Here is a 25,000-nt window from a genome sequence, read left to right as displayed (position 1 = left end):
AAAAAGAAAGAATGAAGGACGGAAAGGACAAAGGGACGATGAGGAGAGAAGTCATTATAAACTTCAAGGAGAAAATAATATGCATAAAAGGAAGGACAAATAAATAAACAGGAATTAAAGAAGAACGTGAAGAGAGGGTGGGAAGAATATAAACAAGAGGAAAATTAGAAGAAGAGACAAACTTCAACAGAAACGTGGAACAAGAGACTTGGACTTCAGGATAAAGAATATAAACAGGACTTAAGGAAGAGGAAATGAAGGGAGGAGGAGGAGGAGGAGGAGGAGGAGGAGGAGGAGGAGGAGGAGGAGGAGGAGGAGGAGGAGGAGGTGGAGGAGGAGGAGGAAGAGGAGGAAGAAACATCTCAGAAAAAGGAGGGCGCGTTAGACCAAGGACGGGGGAGAGAGAGAGAGAGAGAGAGAGAGAGAGAGAGAGAGAGAGAGAGAGAGAGAGAGAGAGAGAGAGAGAGAGAGAGAGAGAGAGAGAGAGAGAGAGGTGATTACAAGAAGGGACGAAGGAAGGAAGAAAGGCGCAACGAGGAAAAAAGAAGACAAGACGGGAAAGAATAGCAAAGACTTGATTACTGAGAGAGAGAGAGAGAGAGAGAGAGAGAGAGAGAGAGAGAGAGAGAGAGAGAGAGAGAGAGAGAGAAATAGCAAGCATCTCAGCACCACTACTTGGCAGCTAAAGGAACAGTTTAATAAAAGATACATGTTTAGATTTTATGATAAGGTGCAGAATCATCACCATTATCATTTATCACCATTATCATCATCACCACCACCACCATCGCCACTTTATTTACGTCTGCTTCAAAGGGTTCTCTTCTGGTCCACTCCATCACACAGGATTGCTGCCAGATGCGAGGCCGCCACAATGCCTTTAGTGTATTTTTGTTGCTGTTACTACGGTCTGTTATTAATAATTTAGAATACGAACTGCAAGTGGCGGGCGAATATTTATCTTTTTGCTTTATCTATCCTAAATCATAAAGGTATTTAGTTCGTTTATTGTTTTGTATAACTTTTTTTTTTTTGGTAAGGCTTCTTATTATTTTTACATTTAGCATTTTTTTCCCTTAGTCTAAAATACCTCTGAGTACCTGTGTGTGTGTGTGTGTGTGTGTGTGTGTGTGTGTGTGTGTGTGTGTGTGTGTGTGTGTGTGTGTGTGTGTGTATGTGTGTGTTAGTTTCAGTCTGTCGATCAGCATAAATTAACAAACATTCAGTACTGGCTAGAGTTTACGGATATAACAACATTTCACTTTTTTTTTTTTTAGCATGTTTTTTACCTAACACCAACCGTCCCATTCCAGGGAAACTCATTCCAATAAAAGGCTTCCGTCACGTGCTGCTACTCTCGTGTTACAATTAATTATCTATATGCTGACCTACTACAGTATGTACATGTACTGTGTATTATCTATTTTTCACCTAGCAATAACGTACGTACAACTTTATTTCTTCTCTGTCTTTTATGACAAAAAAAAAAAAAAAAGAATTTGTCACTGCATAATAAAAAGAGAAAACTCAATTCTTAATTATCACACAATATCAATAATATTCCAGTACCGTATATAATTTTATGTATATTTTCTTCTCCAATCAGAAAAAGACACTGGAATTTCTATCACAACATAACTTAAAGAAAAAAAACTATCAACAAATAATACACACAAAAAAAAAAAAAAAAAATCAGGTTAAAAAACAAAAATCCCATGAGTCTTCCATCTTATGTCTCACCTCATGTCGTTCTATTATATCCATCCCATCTTTCTCTCCCTCTCTATCCCTGTTGTTTTATTATATCCTCCACGGACGGTGACAATTTCCAGCCCACTTTTACGGGCCTCGCTCCTCGTGTCCCTGATGTCGCCTCTGCTGCTGCTGTCCTCATCAAATTATCATGATTTCCTCCCTGTTTTCCATCTCTCTCTCTCTCTCTCTCTCTCTCTCTCTCTCTCTCTCTCTCTCTCTCTCTCTCTCCTCTCTCCTCTCTCTCTCTCTCTCTCGTTCTCTCGGGGGTAAATATACTAGGGAGTTTTCGCAAAATTCATTGTTTCAGCGGAGTAAATTCATTTGGCAGCAGGAGAATTGTTGTTGTCAATGTTTTATAATTTTTCTAAAAATCTAACAGTGGCATATTTTGGCTTCCTCCTACATTGTCGTTGTTCACTGCGCTCAGCATTTGCCTATCACTTTATTTTCATTATTATACATTCATGTAGATAGATAGATAGAAAAGATAATGATAATAACAAAAGAAATAATGATAATTATGGTAATAACGAGTTATAATGATAATAATAATAATAATAACAATAATAATGATAATAATAATAATAATAATAATAATGATAATAATAATAATAATAATAATAATAATAACAATAATAATAACAATAGCATAGTATCATCATCATCATCATCATCAGCAGCAGCAGCAGCAGCTGCAGTAGTAGTAGTAGTAGTAGTAGTAGTAGTAGTAGTAGTAGTAGTAGTAGTAGTAGAAGCAGCAGTAACAACAACAACAACAACAACAACAACAACAACAACAACAAGATAAACAACACACAATAAACATTAACATCAACCCGCCAGCCCACGGGACCGCGCCTCTCAGCCAGCCAGCCAGCCAGAAAGTCCCGAAGCCCACAGACGCTCCTACGACTGAGTGGGACGAGGCGAGGCGAGGCGAGGCCGTCCTTGCCCGGGGCGGGCGGACACCTCACCTCACCCCAGCTACAAAATGGTGCCCTTGGAAGCATGACCAGACCAACCCAACACTCGGCCACGCCCACAGCCACCCACATCTCCAACCCATCTATACACTCCCCAAACATGAATTGCTACTGTGACATCCATACACGCCCATATAACTAAGCCCATAGCGGTGTAAGCAAGCCACACCCAGTACCATGACCCAGCCACACCTACCAGCAGCTAGCCACACCCACCAGCACTCCCTAGCCACACCCCCACCCCCGTAACTACAGTGAAAAAGACGATCAATGTACACAGGTCCAATTTACGAGCGCTCGGACGCGGGATAGCCACGTAATGCCGCGCACGGGGACCAGGGCGACACCTACCCAAGTTCCCTTGCAATATTTTCAAGGCGCAGTTACACAAGAAACTCACGGTGGCTGCCTGACTGGAGTTACGGCCGCCAGCGTTGGTGGTTGTTGTTGTTATTGTTGTTGTTGTTTGTTGCTGTTGTTGTTGTTGGTAGTACTTAGTAAAATTTGATAGTCAAAATATGTTCTAGTAGCAACGGCAACTGTAGTTGTTTTAGTTTTGGCAGTGGCAGTATATAATAGTTGTTATTGTTATTGTTGTTGTTGTTGTTGTTGTTGCTCTTGTACACCTAACGTCTAACTGATACTGCTGGTTCTACTACTACTACTACTACTATTACTACTACAACAATACTATTATTACTACTGCTACTACTACTACTACTACTAACAACAACAAGAACAACAACAACAACAACAAGAACAACAACAACAATTCCTTAACCACCACCATGTCAATTCTTAGTGACATAGTAAAGTAACACACATAACAAAGTAATAATGTAATTTCTGGTGCTGGTATTGGTGGTGGTGGCGGTGGTGGTGGTGGTGGTGGTGGTGGTGGTGGTGGTAATACAGTGCAACTAATACCGTTGTTGTTTGCGTTGCTAACTACTACTACTACTACTAATACCATTTTTTCATCAAGCTTTTCTTTTGATAGCTCCGAATAATTACCTATTAGCATATGTGTACATTTACATATATAAATGAACATATTGTAAAAAAATACCTAATAAATATTCAGTTTTCTACTTTAAAATCATCACGTTTCATTATTTTTCCTCTCTCCCATTTTTTTACAGCTACGGTAATGGAAGGGAGAAGGATTGGAGTGTAGGATGTGATGAATGTCCTGAGGAGGTACTGGGATGGTATGGACACGTCAGGAGGGAGGAGGAGAGTCTTTGAAGAGAATTAGACTAGGAGGTTGTGGGAAGGAGACCGGAAAGGACCTTGAGACAGTATGGAAGAGCAAAAGAGTAAGAGGTTGTTTGAAGGAAGCACCAGAGAAGACCTCCAGAGAGTGTACGGAGGGAGACATGATATGGAAGAGCTAAAAGATTATTACTGTTATTATTAGTACTATTATTATTGTTATCTCTGGTGATCAAAATATTTTACCTCTCTCTCTCTCTCTCTCTCTCTCTCTCTCTCTCTCTCTCTCTCTCTCTCTCTCTCTCTCTCTCTCTCTCTCTCTCGCACATAGGCTGCAATGCACATCATTTATCATTTGGACAATTAACGTACACAAAAATCAAATAAATATTACAGCAGGCATTCGTGACACGGCACTCCATAAATGCATAAATAATACTGTCCGTATGGAAATGATTTCATAATTATGACAATAAAAATAATAACTCACCATTAACGTTTTTTTTTACCAATATGTTAAAACCCAAGCCGCTAAAAGTCTTAAATGACTCCTAATATTTAATGGCGCATGGTTATTTAAAACCACATATTAGGCCAGGAATATATTTGCTGCACAAGTTTTTTTTTTTTTCCCCAAGGAATTACTGTTTATACTTAATACACAAGGTAGTTATTCTTTTTCCCAAGGAATTACTATTTATACTTAATATACGAGATGTTTTTTCTTTTCAAGGAATTAGTTCACACTTAATATACTTCTATTCACACCACAGAAATGAGACGTAGAGCAATGGAAACCAGACAAATACACACTAACGTTGAAGTTACACAAAACAACTTAAAGACAGTAAGTATACATATATAAAATAAATTTTCTACGCTTCCTTCTTTTCCATCCACAAACCTGAGACACACAAACGGATAACAGACAAATACGAAATGGGAATAACACAATAACAACTCAAGAAAGACAGTAAGTATTTATATTTATAAGTTTTCTACTATCTTCTTCCCTTTCCGCACTGCATCGAGTCACGCCGACCCCTCGCTTCGCTCCAGCCTGACCTAAATTTCTCTTCCCGGTATTAATTTAAAACTACAGGATTTTGTCATTAAAAGTAATTAGCATAAAAGGCTCGCTAGATGATTAAGCAATAGTCGTCATCCACGTCTCCCTCAGAATGAAACCCAGTGACCACCAGCTGCAGAGCAAGGGGAGCAGAGCGGGGTGCTGCAAGGGGCGTGTCCTCTGCTCTTCACTGTGTGCACTCCTGACGCAGGCACTGGTGGTAAGAATTTTATGGTTTGGTTCATTTAACATTCAATATAAGAGGATGATATGAGAGGTTTTCCTTCTAATGGGATCTTATTAAGTAGACTGTAAAAAAAAAAAAAATTATAACAGTAGTCTATTTATTATCTTTTTTTTTTTTACTAATAGCTCTTTACTAAGTAACCGCAAAACGTTCAACATTGCCAGTATTTTCAACCTTTTTTTTTTGGCCTATTAATTCTTTACTTTTTTGGGGGAGAGGGCTGATTTGTTAATACGTAGATTGCGAAATATTTCAAATCTACCTTTCATTCAAGTAACTAACATTTATAAAGCTTGTACTTAATTAAGTATATCTATTTAACTAAGTGAATAAAACTATCATAACATGTCCATATATATATATATATATTATATATATATATATATATATACATATATATATATATATATATATATATATATATATATATATATATATATATATATATATATATATATATATATATATATATATATAAGAGTATATATATATATATATATATATATATATATATATATATATATATATATATATATATATATATATATATATATATATATATATATATATATATATATATATATATATATATATATAATTTATACTCGTTCATTTAAATAAACATTTTTAAATTTATTTAAGAAACTAAAAAAAATGTGCAGAAAAAGATAACGAATAATTAGAATTTCATCTTTGTACGCAATATCATGTCATCCCTTCATCCCTTCTTTCATAACATTCCTTTCATTCTAAAAATGAAAAGAAAAATAAATAAATTAAATTAAAATATATATATATATATATCATACGAGTAACACTTCCTCTCTCGTCCAGTCAGCACGGCTCCACTTCACCCAAAAAACAACGTGGCAATGAACAAAGTTAAGCCTTCAGAAATCACGCAAGGATTAGTGAATGAAGACATCCACTTTACAATGAAGACCCGGCACTACACGGCACTATCGCAACTAACCCACGTAACTTTAACTCTAGACAGGCGCGGCAAGCGTAACACAACACTGCAGCACAAGAGCTTATTCAGATCTCGCCCGCAATACACGATTCAATTCAATCCCCTTGACACTCCGCTGGCTTCCTGGCGGACACCTCGTTCAAACTATGAGACTAGTGTGGTTTCTGTCTGGCTGTCCAACTCTCTCTCTCTCTCTCTCTCTCTCTCTCTCTCTCTCTCTCTCTCTCTCTCTCTCTCTCTCTCTGCTCTTGCTTCACCTCTTCTTCTGCATTTACTCTTCATCATGTTATTAGCCATCGTATTCATTCTCCACTCCCCTGTCTGCCTTCTTTATTCATCCCTCATTACTTTCTTCTGTCCAACGCATTCACTTCTTGTCTCCTTGTCCCGTCCACCTCATTCATTCCTCAAATTCTTCTCTGTCCACATCATTCATCCCTATCTATCGTCTCTATCCGCTTCTTTCATTCTTCACTACCTTCTCTATCCACCTCTTTCATTTCCAATCTTCTCTGTCCACAGCATTCCTTCCATTTCACTTCCTCGTTCCCTCCCTGCCTCCCTCGGCCGACCGCAGATCATCACTCCCTCGGTCAGCTATGCAAATGCCCCCTTAACAACCACACCTACACACCAACCAACAGAGATTAGCGCTCTCCTCTAAGACCTTCATCCCTCCACTTCCTCCTGCTGGCTCCTCCTGTCTCCCTTACTTTCCTCTACTCTCCTCCACTCCTCCAGAGACCAGTGACCTTTCTCTCTCTCTCTACTCTCCGCCCTCTACACCTCCTCCTCCTTCCTCCTCCACACGCTTGATTCTCTCTCCCTCCCTCTCTCTTTCTCTCCCTCCTCCCACGACTAAGACCTACCGGGACTCTAGTTTGCCTCTCAACCTCCTCTCCTCCTCCTCCTCCTCCTCCTCCTCCTCCTCCTCCTTCTCTTCCTGCTACCGCCTCGCCACCTCAGTCCCTGTTATCCTGCCTCGACTAACACCCGACAGGCACAGTTCCTCCCCTCCTCCCCACCCGAATTCTCCCCACCTCCATCAAGCTCGCGCCTCTCGCCCCCTCCCCGCCGCCCCAACAGTTGCCTCATCAAAGGCCGCCACTCGGGGGGTCCTGAGACAAAAGACAGCATAGTCTCTAGTGTCTGGCTTTCCCCCTCCACCCCCTCTACTCCTCTCCTTCTCCTCTTCCTTTACTTACTACTTTTTCTTTCTTCTTTACCTCCTCCTCCTCCTCGTCCTCCTCTTCCGCCTCCCACTCGTCAGACGTGGCCTCAGAGATCGCTCTTAAGTCTCCCTCAAGAGCACCACCACCAGCGGGAGAGGACACCGGTAGGCCTACCCGGCACCCACACACACGCGAACGCACGTACACACGCACACTCACCTGGAAGAGAAGAAAAAAATGTTAGAACGTTTTCTCCAAACAAAGGAAGCTAGACAGAATACAGAATAAGTAACGAGTGGAAGTTTTTTGTTCCTGTGCGTATATCTATGTGAAAAAATATTAAATAACATTAGTGGAATATTAAAGACGGTGTATTATTATAAGCGTTTAATTGAAATAACCACCGTGCCTCGTAGTCACTTACCAATACACACGGAAATGATGTAGGAGTGTAATTCATGAGAGGACGAGAAAAACACAAGCCAGCACGGTGGGCCATGACTCAGCAGCGGCGCGGCGGCGGGCGGGCGTCCGCTGCATTCACCTGGCAGGGAGGTGGCGGGGTGGCAGCGCAAGAGAGGGAGAGGGAAGAAAGGCAAAGATGGTTGTGGATGGCGAGGCAGAAGGGGATGGTGGAAGGCGAGGCAGAAGGGGGTGGTGGAAGGCAAGGAAGAAGGGGGTGCTGGAAGGCGAAGCAGAAAGGGGTGGTGGAAGGCGAGGCAGAAAGGGTGTGGAGGAAGGCGAAGAAGGGGGTTGTGGAAGGCGAAGCAGAAAGGGATGGTGAAGACAAGGCAGAAGGGGGTAGTAGAAGGCGAGGCAGAAGGGGTTGGTGGAAGGCGAGGCAGAAGGGGATGGTGGAAGGCAAGGCAGAAGGGGGTGGTGGAAGGCGAGGCAGAAGGGGGTGGTGGAAGGCAAGGCAGAAGGGGGTGGTGGAAGGCGTTCGAACCCTGCATTCAGTTTTCATGTTCCCCAGGTCAAGGAACGTTGCTTATTTCAGTTAGACCACGTTTTCTTTTCTCTTTCAGATTTTTTTTTTTCCAGAATGGCTCGGCGTTAATCAATATTTGCTTACAATGAGAGTGTGTTCGCTCGCTCGTGTGTGTGTGTGTGTGTGTGTGTGTGTGTGTGTGTGTGTGTGTGTGTGTGTGTGTATGTGTGTGTGTGTGTGGGTTAATGTATGTACACGCACTCCACACTCCTGATGACAGGTTTACATTATTTACTCCAAATCAAGCAATGCCACCCAGCTGATGTATCTACGGAGAGTTAGTCTGGACGCCTTGTGTATTGAGATGTAACTCAGTGGGGCGACACACGACACACGAGACTCAAATTGTACCCAGCGACACACACACACACACGCACACACAGCTGGAGGAAGCAACAAGCATTTCCCAAACTCCGCCAAACACGTGCAGGAGTTAGGGTCCTTAGGGGCTGTGACTGGGTACTCCTAAGGGCGAAGGAAGCCACGTGTTGTCTTGGTGTATGTATTGTACTTCTACGTATCAGGATTTACACGAGTTCTTGTCAATTTACACGAGTTCTAGTCAGTGCAATTATTATAACCAGTACAAACTTAGATGGACAGTTATTTACATTTACTTTTCTCAAACCTACATTACTGTTTTGTGCTTTACTAACAAAATCTTCAATGCAAGCTCCAGTACAAGATATAAAGCACTAGAAAGCATATGTTTTAGAAAGCATGATCCTAGTCAGTGCAATTATTATAGCCATCATAGACACAGGCAGGTGTTTAAATGACTCACTCTGTTGCTTCACTAACAAAAACACTTCAATGCTTCAGTCAAAAGTATATAGGACTAGTGAGACTACAACCAGTTCCAGGACAAACAATAAGACCTTAAAATAATGAAGTTCGCTTATTGTTTTATGTGTCAGGAAACGTGCAGCACACTTGGCCTTGAGTCCCTGCTTAATACTCATGCACAGTGTGACGTGACTGCAGGACGTGCTTGTGGAATAAATCATTGATATTTACTTGCGTCCACACCAGTAATAATGCAGACCGTTATCTCTTTCACAGGGAAATAAAATGTTCTGTTTGTAGGTTTTTTTTTTTTTCAACTTTCCTTTGACTTTAGGTATTTCAAGACGCCTACAGTGGTTATTTGATCAGCCATAATGGAAATTTTAACTTAATACTCTAACTTGACCGTCTTTGTCTCTCTTTGCCAACTACGTATGACTTATAATAAAAATAAAAAGGTACCCCTTATAATTTCACTGCAAGACAAATCCTTTTCTATTTCCAAACCTTGCCAGCATAACTTCTCATCTCACCTGTCATTTTTTAACCCTACTTTGGCAGCCATTTTGCTACTAATTGCCAATCTATTACCAACCTCTTAGAGAACAGGAAATACGGCTTATCAACACGAGAGGCGGGCGGCAAGAGAAAAAAGTGGTTTCATAAGTTCCTCGCCACAATACTTTGGTCCTTTCCTCTCTCCTTTATAAATTCGAGGCCCAAAGTAAATCTAGTCTATTCTGGGAGCACCGCACTTTGGTTTCCTTCCCTCCCTCCCTCCCTTCCTCCTGCTTTCACGCCGTTCCGGGAAAGAAACCGTGACATCGATGGTGAAGGTGGAAGGCAGTGGAAGTAAAGTAGTAGTGGTGGTCGGGGTAGTGGTGAGGGTGGTGGTCGCCCCGCCCCTGCCTTCCTCTCTCCTTCTCTCCTCCCCAGTCGAGACCACCAGTCCCCACCCGCACTTCCCTTTCCTGCTCCGCCCCCTTACCTCCACTCTCTCTATCTCTCCACCAGAAGCCTCCAGTCGCTCACTTCTCACTCACTCCTCGTTAAGCTCCTCCCCTCCCCATCACATGCTGTCCAGCCACTCCGCATCCGACGTGCTTCCTCCACACCTAGTAATACATCCGTGAATCAGCCCCTCCCTGCATAACACCGCCTTGCTTAACCTGACGCTCCGTGCATAACCTCAACCACACACTACCACTCTGGAAGGGGTTCTCTCTCTCTCTCTCTCTCTCTCTCTCTCTCTCTCTCTCTCTCTCTCTCTCTCTCTCTCTCTCTCACACACACACTCGGAGCAATGAGTGACCAGTGACCACCAAAACCTCAAGGACTGTTACTCTCATCATCCAGACTACCACCACCATCACCACCACTACTGTTTCTGTTGTTTAGACAGAACCACCTGCTCGTTAGGTATAAATTTCTTCTTTCGTATGACACACGGAAGAAGAGAAGAAGAAGAAGCAGAAAAGATGGAATAATAATAATAATAAATAATAATAATAATAATAATAATAATAATAATAATAATAATAATAATAATAACAATAATAATAATAATAATAATAATAATAATAATAATAATAATAATAATGATAATAATAATAATAATGATAATAAAAATGATAATAATAATAATAATAATAATAATAATAATAATAATAATAATAATAATAATAATAACAATAATAATAATAATAATAATAATAATAAAACAAATAATAATAATAATAATAATAATAATAATAATAATAATAATAATAATGATGAAAAAAAGTAACAGGAAGAAGAAGAAGAAGAAGAAGAAGAAGAAGAAGAAGAAGAAGAAGAAGAAGAAGAAGAAGAAAAGGAAGGAAGCAAGAAATACACCCCTTCCCATCAGGTCCCCAGGAGAAAAAGGAGCCACTTGGGGGTTGCAGAGGTGAGGGGGGCGTTAAAGCACAGTGGGGGAAGGCGTGAGGGGGAGGAGGCGCGGGCCAAGTGGGTCCCGCAAGCAGTGAGGGCCGCGGCACCCCACTCGACGCTCGCTGAGACAAAAGCAGAGTCCTGAAACGCACTCACAGTTTTTTTTAAGCATTTCTCTCTTTTTTTTTTTTCACTCCGCGCCAGACTCCAGACTCCTGAAGAGGTTCTCCTCCTCCTCCTCCTCCTCCTCCTCCTCCTTCTCCAGCCAGGCGCCCTCCAACGTGACCCACTTCCCAAGCCTGACTAGAGGGGGCGGTGAGGAGCGCGGCAAGGGCACGACAAGACTGGTTACGAAAGGCTGTGTTCTTGTTGTTGTTGTTATTGGTGTTGTTGTCGTCATTATTTTCACTATCATCATTATGGAGACTCCACAGATAAACGGCAACGGATCTTAATGTCCTTGCATGCCTGTTTGGGGAATATTTTTGACTTATTGGGGAAAGAGATGGGGCGGCATTAGAATAGTGCACTAGAGAGGGAGAGAAGGATAGTAACGTAAGGTTACTGTAGCAGCAGGAGGAGGAGGAATTATAGACATCAAAATATTAAGGGAAGGAGGAACGGCAGAAGGTGAATTAAACTAGACTTATTTTACATTCACGACAGCTACCACACCAACCCCCCCACCCACCCACCCACACACACACACACACACACACACACACACACACACACACACACACTATCGCCTCACAGCACAACCCTAATGCATTCCGTACCTAAGCCTGTTTTCTTGCATCCCTCACACGCCAAGCTCACATTTTCCCTTCGCGCACAATGCAATACATACACATTTGAAAACACCATTCTCTGCTGCTTTGGGTTTTCGTTCCTTTGCGCACGCCTCGACTTGCTTCACTGAATTAACGAGGGAACTGAAGACATTATAGCATTATGTCTACCTGCCAAACTCCAGGATACAAGTAGATACGTTAATTACCGCTATTCTCCGCTGCTGTGTTTTCTTTCTCTCGTATTCACCTTGCTTTGCTTCACTGAATTGGCAACGAGGAAGGTTAAGCCATGACGTGAAGGCTTTCTACTCCTGAAAGCAAAATAATACAAAAAAGTAAAAAAAAAAAAAAGGGGGGAGAACTGCAAGAAGTCATCAGGCCTCCATGTGGATGTCCCTGTATAAAACATGCCTACCTTTTTCAACCTATCATCACCATCAATGATAGCTGGAAATAGGTAAGCATCCATTGATCTCCAAAAAGTAGAAAAAAATAAATAAATACAGTAACCGTAGCGCATTCCGTACTACAAGACAATTTCCAGGCTCAGTAAAACCACCATATTAAAGTCAGAAAAGAGGGAAAATTATGTTGAAGTGTGACTCACACGGGCACCAGGACAGGAGCAGCGGGGACATGGTGGCCTGCATCCCAGTGACAACACGGGGGATAAAGGTGGCGCCTCTCACAAAGGTAACGAGGAGGTAACGAGGTGGTGGCGGTGGTGGTGGTGGTGGTAGTAGTAGTGTTAGCAATGTTATCCCAGAGAGAGAGAGAGAGAGAGAGAGAGAGAGAGAGAGAGAGAGAGAGAGAGAGAGAGAGAGAGAGAGAGAGAGAGAGAGAGAGATACGTGATAGTCATCTTCAAATTGGAGGCAAACCACGCACACACACACACACACACACACACACACACACACACACACACACACACACTAAAAACCCACCATAAAAAATTGCTAAAATGAAACCCATTAGCGCACGATCAGAGAGAGAGAGAGAGAGAGAGAGAGAGAGAGAGAGAGAGAGAGAGAGAGAGAGAGAGAGAGAGAGAGAGAGAGAGAGAGAGAGAAATTACTCACCCCAACATAAAAAAAGAAAACTAAAACCAAAATAAATAAATAAAACAAGCAAGCAAACAAACAAACAAACAAACAAACAACTCACTCATATACAAAGTAGCTACACAGAAACACAGAAAAAAAAAAAAGAAAACTTGCACTTTTCCGCCAACTTCGCTGAACAATTTCTACACCGCAGCAGTGCACTATAATGGTATTGAATATATGCACCCAGCTTAAGGTAGAAAGAACGTCTGCTTACCGACCCGCGGCGACCTGCTCCTCTCCTTCACTTGGGACCTGTAAAAGCCTGCCTGTCTTCCCTCCCCGCCGCTTCCCCCATGCCTCCACCTGTACCCGCCCACCATTACACCTGCCGGAGCCTAAAGCCTAAAGCCGCGCCGTGAGGTAACCTTCACCTCGACAACGAAGACCAAGGGCGGAAGGGAGGAGAGGAGGTGGAAGGGGAGGTAAGGGGTGGAGAGGGAGAGAGAGGAGGTACGTTAGTGGAGAAGAGGGAAGAGATGAAATTTAAAAAGGCGAATGGAAAAACGAGGGAGAGATAAGTAGAGAAAGGAAGGAGAGATGAAGAGGAGTAAGGGGGAAGGTAGAGAGGATAAAAATGAGGTAGAAAAGTAAGGAGGTAAGCAGAAAATTGATAAAGATGAAAGGAAGGAGATAAAAGGGAGAGGGGTGAGATAGAAAAGAGAGGAAGAAACGGAAAAGAGCTATTGAGAAAGAAAGCTTAAAAAAAAAAAGAGGAAGGGAGGAAGTTAGAGGATATGGGGAAAAAATAGAGAGAAAAGCGTGGAAAAGATAAGGAAAAGGAGGAATTAGGGAATGAGAAGTAGAGATGAAGGAAGGAGAGAAAGCGAAAGAAGAGTGCAGGCAAGGATCCTTCAGCTGATGACCTTCACTTTCAGTACAGTTTCCGAGGTCACGAGGCTGAATCGCTTGGAGAAAAAGATTAAATAACTACCATTACATTCAGTACATGCATGGAGTTCCTTCTTGAACACATCAGTATTGTGGTTTATATTATATGTTTATACTAAGAAATACAACCGTTTACCAATACTGAAAATTCATCTGATCTCCCTCAAGAATTAGAAGTAAAAAAATAAATAAATAAAAAAATACAAAAGAAAAAAAAAGTCAGGATATTTTGTCAGAGGGAAAACAATTAAAATGAACAAACAAACAAATGGATAAACGTACTGACAGACAGATGGGAAAGTAAACAAATAAGTAAACAGATACGTAGGAGAAGTAAACATAGGCAATATATGAATAACTATAAACAATAAACAAACAAATAAATAAAAGTGTCGTTTTAGCAGAGTTGTAGCAAATGAGACAACAAAATATAAAAACAAAGGCGAATATAAGGAAATGAGTGAATGAATGAATGAATGAATACATTTTTCAAAAAGTTCAAAGCGCACAACATTTTATTTATTTTCTTTTACCTTTTCTCTTATTCTTTTTTAAGTGTTTTTTTTTTTTTTTTTTTTGGTGCAGCAGGAAAATAACAGAGAAACAGACGGGAGCGAGGAACGAGGAAGATGACGACCCCCACCGACTGAGGCAGAGACAAAAGCTCTCATTACTGCGAGCCTCCAGTCCTGCTGTGGCGCGCCGGCACGACAAAGACACCTCCACACACACACACACACACACACACACACACACACACACACACACACACACACACACACAAGGAGCAAGAGATAAAAAAAAAAAAGAGAGAGAGAAAAAAAAGTAAAAATCTTCCCATGTCGATTAGCTTCCTCCTCCTCCCCATTCTCATCCTCTTCTTCCTTTTCCTCCTCTTTTTTTTTTTCGTCCACCACCTCCTCGTCTTCTTTCTTATGGTCCACTGCCTCCTCTTCATCTCCTCCTCCTCTTCCTTCTCCATTTCTCTCTTTTTCTCCTCCTCCTCCTTTTCTTCTTTCTCGTGCTATACCACCTCCTCTTCACCCTATTTCATTTTCTTTACTCCTTCCTCCTCTCTCTCCTCTTCTCTCTCTCTCTCTCTCTCTCTCTCTCTCTCTCTCTCTCTCTCTCTCTCTCTCTCTCTCTCTCCCTCTCTCGTTTTCTACCACTACCACCACCTCTCCTACTTCTCCTACTCTTCCATATCCTCCGCCAAGTAAGCACCCACCACTACCACCTTCGCACTTAATTAAATAAAGGTGTACATCCCTCAATGCACCATCAAGCAGCCTGTGTGTGGGGGGAAAAAATGCACCCTTTCCTTCCCCATGATGAGGTAACGCAAGTTTTTATCTCTCTCAGTGAATAGATAACAATTTGCTTTAACGAGACAATGCAGCGATTATGAGAGAGAGAGAGAGAGAGAGAGAGAGAGAGAGAGAGAGAGAGAGAGAGAGAGAGAGAGAGAGAGGTGAAAAGGGCCAAGACCCGAAGTGCCAATACTCCAGACAGCCTCCCCGCCCTTGTACCGCAACACAAAGAGAGTCACCGCCACCTTCACTAGTCACTCAATTCATGTCTATTTAGTTTATTCCCTCCTTCCCTTCCTCGCTTGTTTTACTTGTTTACTTGCTTCGTTCGTCTCGCTTACTTCGTTTATTCGTTTTCTTGTTTTTTTTTTTTTCAGTCATTAGTTGCTTCGTTCGTCTCTATTATTTGCTTTATTTATTTATTTTTTTCTCATTCACTCGGTCACTTGCTTCTTTCCCTCATTCATTCACTTCTTATCTTCCTTCATTTTCTCCTTTCTTACTTTTTTTTTATCACTCGCTAGATTCCTTCCTTTTTCTCCTTCCATATCTTATTCACTAACTCACTGCTGCCTCTCTTCTCTTACTTGCTTCTACTCTCATTTACCTTTTTTTTTTTGTTTTTTTTTGTTTCATCCATTATTCCTTCTTTCTTCTCAATCAAGCTTACTCTTTCAGTCTTTGTTTCTCCCCATAAATATGCCAGCCAGCACTTTTTTTTTCTAGAGTTCTACCTACAAATTTGCAGTCAGAAAGCTCTCTCTCTCTCTCTCTCTCTCTCTCTCTCTCTCTCTCTCTCTCTCTCTCTCTCTCTCTCTCTCTCTCTCTAGGCAGTAAATAAATTAATTAAAAATATATATATATATAAAACACTACACTGGCACAATTAGCTTATTCAGTCATCTTCCCCCAAACATTTCATAATAATTTTCTGAATATTATTACTGACTCACTAATTATTCAATCTCCCAGAAATTAAATTGTTCTCCTTAATCACAAACGTATAAAATGCTCTACAATGTCACAGTTTATATATATAATAGTTATACATAAATAACTCTTAATGTATTGTCATCAAAAGATTAATCATGCGGCATAAGAAACGTGGAAAAAAATCTGCAATTTTCTTTAGAATTTTTGGGGTAAATCAATTTTCTGTTATTTCGTAAAAAGTAAAAAACTGCAACCGTGGTTTAGAAATATAACGAAAATAAAATGGAATATATATATACCCCGACATTTAACCTTCAAACATTCCTCTCTCTCTCTCTCTCTCTCTCTCTCTCTCTCTCTCTCTCTCTCTCTCCTCTCTCTCTCACGCCGATATCTTCTTTCCACGTCGTCAGTTCCAATGCCCAGCTTCCCCTTCCCCTCAAACTTCCTCTGTACCTCTTGCCTCGCTCCTCACCTTCCTTCCCATCCCTCTCCCCGGCCCTTCTCTTCTTACTTAACCCTCTCCAGGCCTCTCCTCACACTCTCCTATCTTCCGCCCTCCTCGCCTCGAAGCCTCCCAGGAATTTTACACCCGGGAATCCTGAACTTACCGCGGCCATTAGCGCAGTAAACCTCCATCACACGCTGGCCAATTCGCCAATAAAGAGGCGGCGGAGCTTTTCCTCTCGCGACTTAACTCGATTCAGGCCCCGTAGAGTGGAGGGAAAAGGGGCGGTGGGTGACACACACATACACACAGACACACACACATTGCTGACGTCAACACTGTTTCTATCATCACTGTTATTATGCTATTTATTGCTTGATCGAAAATGCTCCAGCAATTTCCTTTGTATATTCATGTTTTAATTTTATGTTTGCTGCTAAAGGTGACGTTAGCTTGACATCGGAATGTTTGTGTAGATAATGTAAGTCAGTAGTGCTTTTCCTACTATTGAAGTTGTGTTTTCATTGCTTCTAACCTCCGGCTCTTCTTGTCTTTATCCAAACTCTTGTTCTTCTCTACTACTAGCGCCTCTTCCTTCATCAACCTAGTCTCCTTTACTACCAATAGCACTCTTCTTTACCTGCACTACAAGCAAGATGTATCGTAGCTTTGACCGTAAGTACCTTCTTCAACACCATCACCACAACAAAGACACACCAACACAGCTACTCATCCATATTCTAATTCCTGCCCACCCCTACCACTACCACCACCACCACCGCCAGTACCTCCTCCATCTCCTTCAGTAGCTTAATTCAAAAGGTCCTCAAGGCGGCGCCCCCAATCCTCCCAGCCACTGATTCCCGTGATTTATCCCACGTGGGGTTAATCTCCAAAGTTAATTTTCGGACGGAGGTCCGGGCGCCAGTTGACGACCCTCCTTCCCTCCCACGTCGGGGGGCCGTTGGATGATCTGCTTTAATTTGCCGAGTGAGCAGCGGCAGTAGTACAGGGAGAGGTGGTGGTGGTGGTGGTGGTGGAGAGGGAAGGTTTGCCAGTAGAGGCCTCAGTTCATTTTTTTTTTCTTCTTCTTTTTTCAGTCCTCACATTTCTCGTCTTTGCGTCTTTATTTATTTATTTATGCGTCGTCTTTACTTTCATTTTTCCTTATTTTGTGTGTGTGTGTGTGTGTGTGTGTGTGTGTGTGTGTGTGTGTGTGTGTGTGTGTGTGTGTGTGTGTGTGTGTGTGTGTGTGTGTGTGTGCGCGCGTGTGCGTGTGTGTGTGTGTGTGCACGGCGCATTAGGAAGAACAGTGCAAGGAATACATAAAAAAAAAAAAAAAAAATCAAAATGCAATTCTCCCCAAATTACCAAGGATAGAAGTGAGTGGTTTATTCAGAATTGCATGTCTTTGTCACAGCGGCGTCCTGTACATACCCTTTCTTTACATTTATATTCGTGGCTTGGAAAAAATAAAAAAAATAAAATAAATAGAAAATAGAAGCGCCTGATAATTCAAAACAAATAAATAAAAGTCCAATCTTACCTCACAAAGAAAAATAAATAAAATAAATAAAATAAATAAATCAAATCAAATATAAGACATAAAAAGAACTCAGTAAATTTTTAAATAGCATTCGTTTTCTGCCACAGCGCCTTTCTTTATCTAGCATTCAATTTTCTTTTCTTTTTATTCACCGCGGTAAAACAGTGAAACGAAATAAGAACCTACAGAAAGCAGCGCAGTGGTGGCAGCTCCAGTGACCTGCTAACACTCAAATGATCTCTGTACTCATTTGACTGAAAACGCGATAGTGAAGGAAAGAATTGTCTGTGTAGCAGCTTACGGTGTCAGGTTCTCTAGCACAGACTACAATTTCATTATTTTTTTTTCAGTTTTTATTTATTTATTTTTTCGTCTCAGTCCTCAGTAGGGTTGGGTACAATCAATGTTATCACCAATAGCCTCCGGTCTTTGTTATGCTCTTCTTCAGTTTAATATAGACTCTTGAAATGTGGGAATTTATCCACTACTAATAAAAACGACGATGATGATGATGATGATGATACCAGCATGACTTTACTTATCATTATCTATCTATTCAATTATATATTAACTGACTGATTTTTTTCTATAAGACAAGACTGATCCTTACCGACCACACGCCACTAGAGTCGGCTAAGCAAAAAAACAGTACATCATCATCACCATTACTACAATTACATAAAGAAAATTAAAAAACAAAAGCCCAACATAAAAGTAAGCAAGCACCAGCAAGTCCTCAGGCATCGTGTTTGTCCGCGTGGAGGAGCTAGCGGGTCTCATTCACGCTTCCTTCCTTACACCATGACGGTCAATGCAGCCACAGCTTGAGAGGGACTTGGAAGAAAGATGCCGGCAGGATATAAGCAAGGTACTCCACGCTAAGGATGAAAGACTGCGCCTGCTACACTACACAAGGCAAGGGGAAGAGGAGGAGGAAGAGGAGGCTGCCTAAAGGACCACCACCACTGCCACTGCCACCTCCACCACCACCAGCACCGCCACCAACCGCTGGAGGAGTTAGGCAGCTTCAAGATTACCGCCTTCGACCCGAGTACAGGAAGTTATATGGGTGTGACCGCGAGTGTCGGTCACCTACAGAGTGTGGCGGGCAGGCCTCTCTACCGGCCAGTCTTGCGTCACCTCTCTACAGTCCGCCCCCTTAGGTAAATAGCGCCTGACCTTTAACCATTCACTGTTATGCTGGCAATTTACCAAACTTCATCCTGGTTTAGTCGGAATGAAGTAAAGGAATAACTGTTGAAGATGAATAGGTAAGGGATTTTTTTTTTTATTTTTTCAGTAATACAAAAACTATAAAAAAACTATACTACTGCCATTCACTAATGTACTGATAATTTATAAGTTTAACCAGGTTCTCAGTTAAAGTAAAGCTATAACTGTTGAGGATGAGTAGTAAGAGATGGTTTTAAATCTTTTAGTATTACAAAAAACTACTACCATTCACTAATATACTGACAATTTATGAACTTAACCCAGCTTGTTAGAATAAAGATATAATTATTGAGAACAAGTAGCTAGAGAGTATATTTTGAGCCCCTTCAGTACTAAAAAAAAAAAAAAAATCATTATAAATTAGAATGTAATCCTTAAGCGGCATTGAATCAAATTAAACATGCTGGGGTACTGAAAGATTTCTAACAAAACTGAGTAGCCAAGGATGCAATGCGAGATAAATCCTGGAACTCTCTATTTATCTATTCTTTTTTTCCCTTCCTATGATTTAAAACGGTTTCAAGACAGAAGTATCGGAACATCTAAACTAAATTGTCCTCCGCTTTGAAATACGATTTATTACTTCAGAAACAACAACTTAGCAAGGTTTTTCTTCCCCAGTCTTGTGCCCTTAAACCTTCACGAGAGAGAGAGAGAGAGAGAGAGAGAGAGAGAGAGAGAGAGAGAGAGAGAGAGAGAGAGAGAGAGAGAGAGAGAGAGAGAGAGAGAGAGAGAGAGAGAGCCTCCGGAGTCCTTTACAGGCAGGAGTGACGAGGTGTCTCACATGAATTTTACACAAAGTGGCGAGGTTTGAGCGGGTTTCGTGGCCGCGTTCCTTGCAAGAGAGAGCAGGGCGGACGTGGCCATGTTTGCTCGTCCCACACATAGCGGCCACCGGGCAGCCCAGCCGGCGTCTTGCAGGGTGGGAAGGAAGGGGCCGTAGGGAACGCTCACACGCTCGGTTCAAGATGAGGTACGGTGCAGTACTCTCACAAGACTCCTGTCACTCCTCGGGGCTGACACACAGTTCAACCCTTTGACCGCTACGCTTAACAGAATGGCGTGGTGCAGGTAGAGAGTTGAATTTCGAGGGTCAACACTGACAGCAAATGGAGTGATTCAGTAGTTCAAGTAGTGTATGTTGTTAATGCATAGGTTTTATTTTCTTTCTTTTGTTGTAAGATGTGCCTGATTGGTGAACTAAAAGTAGTATAATTATTACCAATATTATTTTGTTTAATAGCATTTTTTTTTTTTTTGGTGTGTGTGTGTGTGTGTGTGTTCAGCGAAAGGATATAAGGTTCACCACATAACAAGTATAGAGAATAATTTTGCAGGATAGCAACTGGCAGCAAGAGAAGTGATTCAGCTGTTTAAACATTTTATCAGTAGTTATATTTTTCGTTCAGTGAAAGCATGGTCAGGTTCACCAAATAACAAGCGTCATATCTTCACTACCAGCCAAAAGATCAAGCATTTCCCACAAAGCCTTAAAACACACACGTACAAGTTCCCAGTTTATAGAAGCATTCGTGAAGCAGGCGCAGCGAATCGTGCAGGTAATTCTTCAACCATCCGAGGCTCGTGTCCCGTCAGTCACTCCCAGCGGCGCTAAATTCAGACTAATCATTGCCGCGGAACCTGCCACGCCACCTCCCCCGTACCACGCTGGAGGCTCCTGTATGTCTGCTGCCTTTGCCGCCTCGGAGTCCCCGCGGGAGAAAAGGCGGCGAGAAAAACGACTCCACTATGCGCTGGTAAGGTCCCCCGAGGCTCCTTGCTTGCTTTCGCCCTAATGAGGCAAATATTCTCGCCAAAACTGGGAAAGCATTCAGGCTTGTTAGGGGAAAAAAATAAAGATAAAAGTCGGATATATACTGTGTGGAAGTGTGTTGTCGTTACTCGTTTGCAGAGCCACGACCCGCACGACCCACACGGCGCACACGACTCTCCAGGGACCCGCCATTGCACAAAAGCTGTCTGAGGTACAAAGCTGAATATTATCCTTTAAGTAATGCAGTAACACATTCTCTCTCTCTCTCTCTCTCTCTCTCTCTCTCTCTCTCTCTCTCTCTCTCTCTCTCTCTCTCTCTCTCTCTCTCTCTTTCTCTCAGTAAGGATGACCACTTGAAAGACAGTGATGCTTATAAGAGAGACAGAGCGAGGAAAAAAAAAAGAAAAACTTCAAAATGCAAAACAACTTTTTTTCACATTTTCCCCCGTCGAGTCACAGTTATTTTATTTTATATACATGAGTTATTTTAGCCATTTCTAGTTACGTATATGACTAACTAAAACATGTAGCAGCATCAGATACATAAAATATATATGCAGAAAAAAAAAAAAATCCTTCTCCTTTGCTCATAATTCTCAACTTCCCACTGGTCCACAAAATGATGGCTTATTAAGTCCAACATTCTCCCCCGCCTCCTTTAAACACTCAGAAAAGTTTGCCTCTTAAGATACATATCCCACACAAGAGCAAATGGCGAAAAATAAATTTTAAAAAAAATCAAGAAATAGTATATATATGTATGTATGTATGTGTGTATATATATATACATATATATATATATATATATATATATATATATATATATATATATATATATATATATATATATATATATATATATATATATATACATATATATATATATATATATATATATATATATATATATATTGTAAATGCTTTTTATCCATTCCCCAACTACTCTACATACAGGTACCTGGATATGGTTGAAAGCCAAGAAAAAGAAAAAAAATAAACAATAGAAGCAGCAGGGAAAAGAAGAAAATAAGATAGAAAAAAACAAGAGCACCACTAAACATGATACAGCTTAAGCATGACGCTTCACTAACTGGCTAAGAATCATCGATGCACCAACACACAAAGCCCATCCATCTCTCTCTCTCTACCACCACCACCACCACCACCACCAGGACACTCCCTCCCTCCCTCCATGGAAGCATCGGCCTTACTCCCTCATTATTCCTAGTAATTACCCCATGCTGGAGCCCGAGATTAAGTGCAAATTCCGACCAACTTAACCCCAAATCCCTCCACCAAAGACTTGCAAGCTGGATGTGCGGCGTGCGTAATCAGGATGCATGTCTGTCGATCCTCCTCCACCTCCTCATCTTGCTCCACCTCGGTAACCTACCTACCACTCCAGAAAAAAAAAAGTCATCCTTTCTTTCTTTTTCCCAGTTTGAAATTTGTCATTTTTCAGCCTCACGTGTGTCAGTCCACTTCCTACTTCTCTTGTTCTTCCTTTCCTATAGCCTATACTTTACCCACCTACCATTTCAGTCACCCTTTCTTTTATTCCAGACTAAAATTTGTCACCCAGCCTCGCCATGTCTGTCCACCTCTTCCTGCAACCCCTCCTCTCTAACCCACCTACCACTCCAGCATAAATTAGTCTCCCTTTCTTTTTTCCAGTCTAAAATTTGTCATCCCTCAGCATCACGCGCCTCTCTCCCTCATCCGTGAACGCCACTCGCCACTTCACCTCCTCGGCAGCGTGTTTCCCCCCAAAAAAAAAGCTATGACCTAATTTTCTGTAATTAGCCGGCGGGTCCTTAACGCTGCTCCGAGTGAGGGAGTGCGAGAGGAACGGGATAATATGACGGGGACATTGAGAGAGAGAGAGAGAGAGAGAGAGAGAGAGAGAGAGAGAGAGAGAGAGAGAGAGAGAGAGAGAGAGAGAGAGAGAGAGAGAGAGAGAGAGAGAGAGAGAGAGAGAGTAATGTTGCCTATGCCATCTTCGTTAAGTGAATAGAGGATGAGAGAAGTAAATCTGTTCGAACTTAAACGTTTACTACCTGCTAAAAATTAAACTTTTTTTGTCCATGGCAGTGACGCTTACGTAAATTTATGAGCACTAGTGTGGAGAGAGAGAGAGAGAAAAAAAAGACTAGTTTATTTAGAGGAGTGCTAGAGTAAACTAAGGTATGGACAGGCAGAAGCATCCAACACACACACACACACACACACACACACACACACACACACACACACACACACACACACACACCTTCAATCCACCTAGGAGCCATGCGTCAATTTTTATGCACACTTCACTAGCTCCCTCAAGTGTATGCTGATTTATATGCTCTCTGTGCCAGCGCCGTCCACCAAAATTTTGCTGAATATTGCACCTGAGGCTGCGGGGGAGGAGGCGAAGGAGAAGGAGAACCTGCCCGCGCTTCCTCTTCATCTCCTCATGCACCAGTCTTTATTTTTAGCTCCTCCTCCTCCTCCTTTTCCTCCTGCGATCTCCCTGCCTATCCGTCTGTCAGCGAAAGACATGCCTGAGCCGAGGAAGAGATGAAAGAGGGGAAAAAGAAGTGGGGATGTGAAGAAAGGGAGTGTTGAAAAGTCTCCACCTTTCGCACTGACTTCCTTCATCCCTTCCCTGCCACCACTTACACTGGAATGGTGCATATACATGTTGCTGTGGCATGGAGATTATTGCAAATTCTCTCTCTCTCTCTCTCTCTCTCTCTCTCTTGTGGAAAGGTATGTTATAGACAGATTAAATGCTTTGATTCCATTAGTTTCAGTTTCTTCGTGCATAAAAAAATTATAGGTTTACATGTTCCAGTTTTCATGAGAACTTACTTAGGCATAAAGAAAAGAACGGAGGAAGAAAGGAATTTCAGTCTTTCCCACGAACCTTTGCTAGACAATTTTACCTATAACCATTAGTAGATCTTAGCTAGATACTTAATTATGTCCCAAAGTCTTTTAAATACGTCTGTAAGATAGATATGACAGAATAAACGTTATTTTTTTTCCTTTACTACGTGCTTTTTGTAATACATTTTAACAGTAGTTTGAATCTTGAAAAACGATCCCTACGTAAGACTGAAATGATCGCATAATAAACTTTTGCAGCGGTTACGAATGTTGTAAAACGACCAAGCGAATAAAACAGTTACGTTACATCGAGTGCCTGGTTCCTTCATGCCTCCCACGGTCAAAATGAAAATTACGCCATTGCTTACGAACAACTACCCCAATAGCCGGACGTCTGAACTACTGAACCTTCTAATGAGCTTCTCGACCAAGATGGAAAAGTAGAGCAGTGGCCCATATTTCACATCGCTTCCCAGGAGAATACTAAGTAGGATATTTTTCCCTGATAACAATAAGCTGCCCTGACAGAAAACATTATAATTATGGATGTCAATTTCCAGTGGAGCGGAAGCCAAATGATGGGACCGGGGAGGAAAAGGGAGGTTACGACGCAGCGGACGGGGAGAAGGAAGTAGAGGGCGGAGTTGGGCGTAGCAGGAGGGACAGGGAGGGAAGGGGGGTGGACATGTGGACACAACAGATGCCACAAAAACACTTAATGGGCCCACCCACACACAGGTAAGGCCGCCACCTGCACACCAATACGCGTAGGGCAAGGCTGGGTTTGGCGGGGTTCCTCAAATCCTAAACTAACCGGGCGACTGACAATACAGGACGAAGGCGAGGCAAAAGGCGAGGCGGGGTGTGGTGTGGTGTGGTGGCGGTAGCAGCGGCATGTCCTCACGGGTCCGACGCACCTGAGAGAACCCGTCAAGTCAGTCAGCCGCTACCTTTGCCGCTTTTACAATACAACCCCGCCATTCCTGTCTCCCA

The 25,000-nt window shown here is 42.0% G+C and overlaps 1 long non-coding RNA gene across 1 annotated transcript in view; it reads right to left on the bottom strand.

Annotated features, from left to right (window-relative positions):
• Positions 1-2,435: 2,435 nt before the first annotated feature.
• The window catches only part of LOC135106864 (uncharacterized), a 28,677-nt gene continuing 6,112 nt past the window's right edge, over positions 2,436-25,000 (bottom strand). The window contains exons 2-3 of the long non-coding RNA XR_010271486.1: positions 7,448-7,633; positions 2,436-5,236 (exon numbers count right to left, since the gene is read on the bottom strand). This is a non-coding gene — a long non-coding RNA (uncharacterized LOC135106864). The remainder of the gene's footprint in view (positions 5,237-7,447; positions 7,634-25,000) is intronic.

The sequence above is a fragment of the Scylla paramamosain genome, chromosome 14 (assembly GCF_035594125.1).
Source record: "Scylla paramamosain isolate STU-SP2022 chromosome 14, ASM3559412v1, whole genome shotgun sequence".
Lineage (NCBI taxonomy): Eukaryota > Metazoa > Arthropoda > Malacostraca > Decapoda > Portunidae > Scylla > Scylla paramamosain.
The sequence above is the reverse complement of the archived record's forward strand: the minus strand, read 5'-3'. Positions and strand labels throughout refer to the sequence as shown.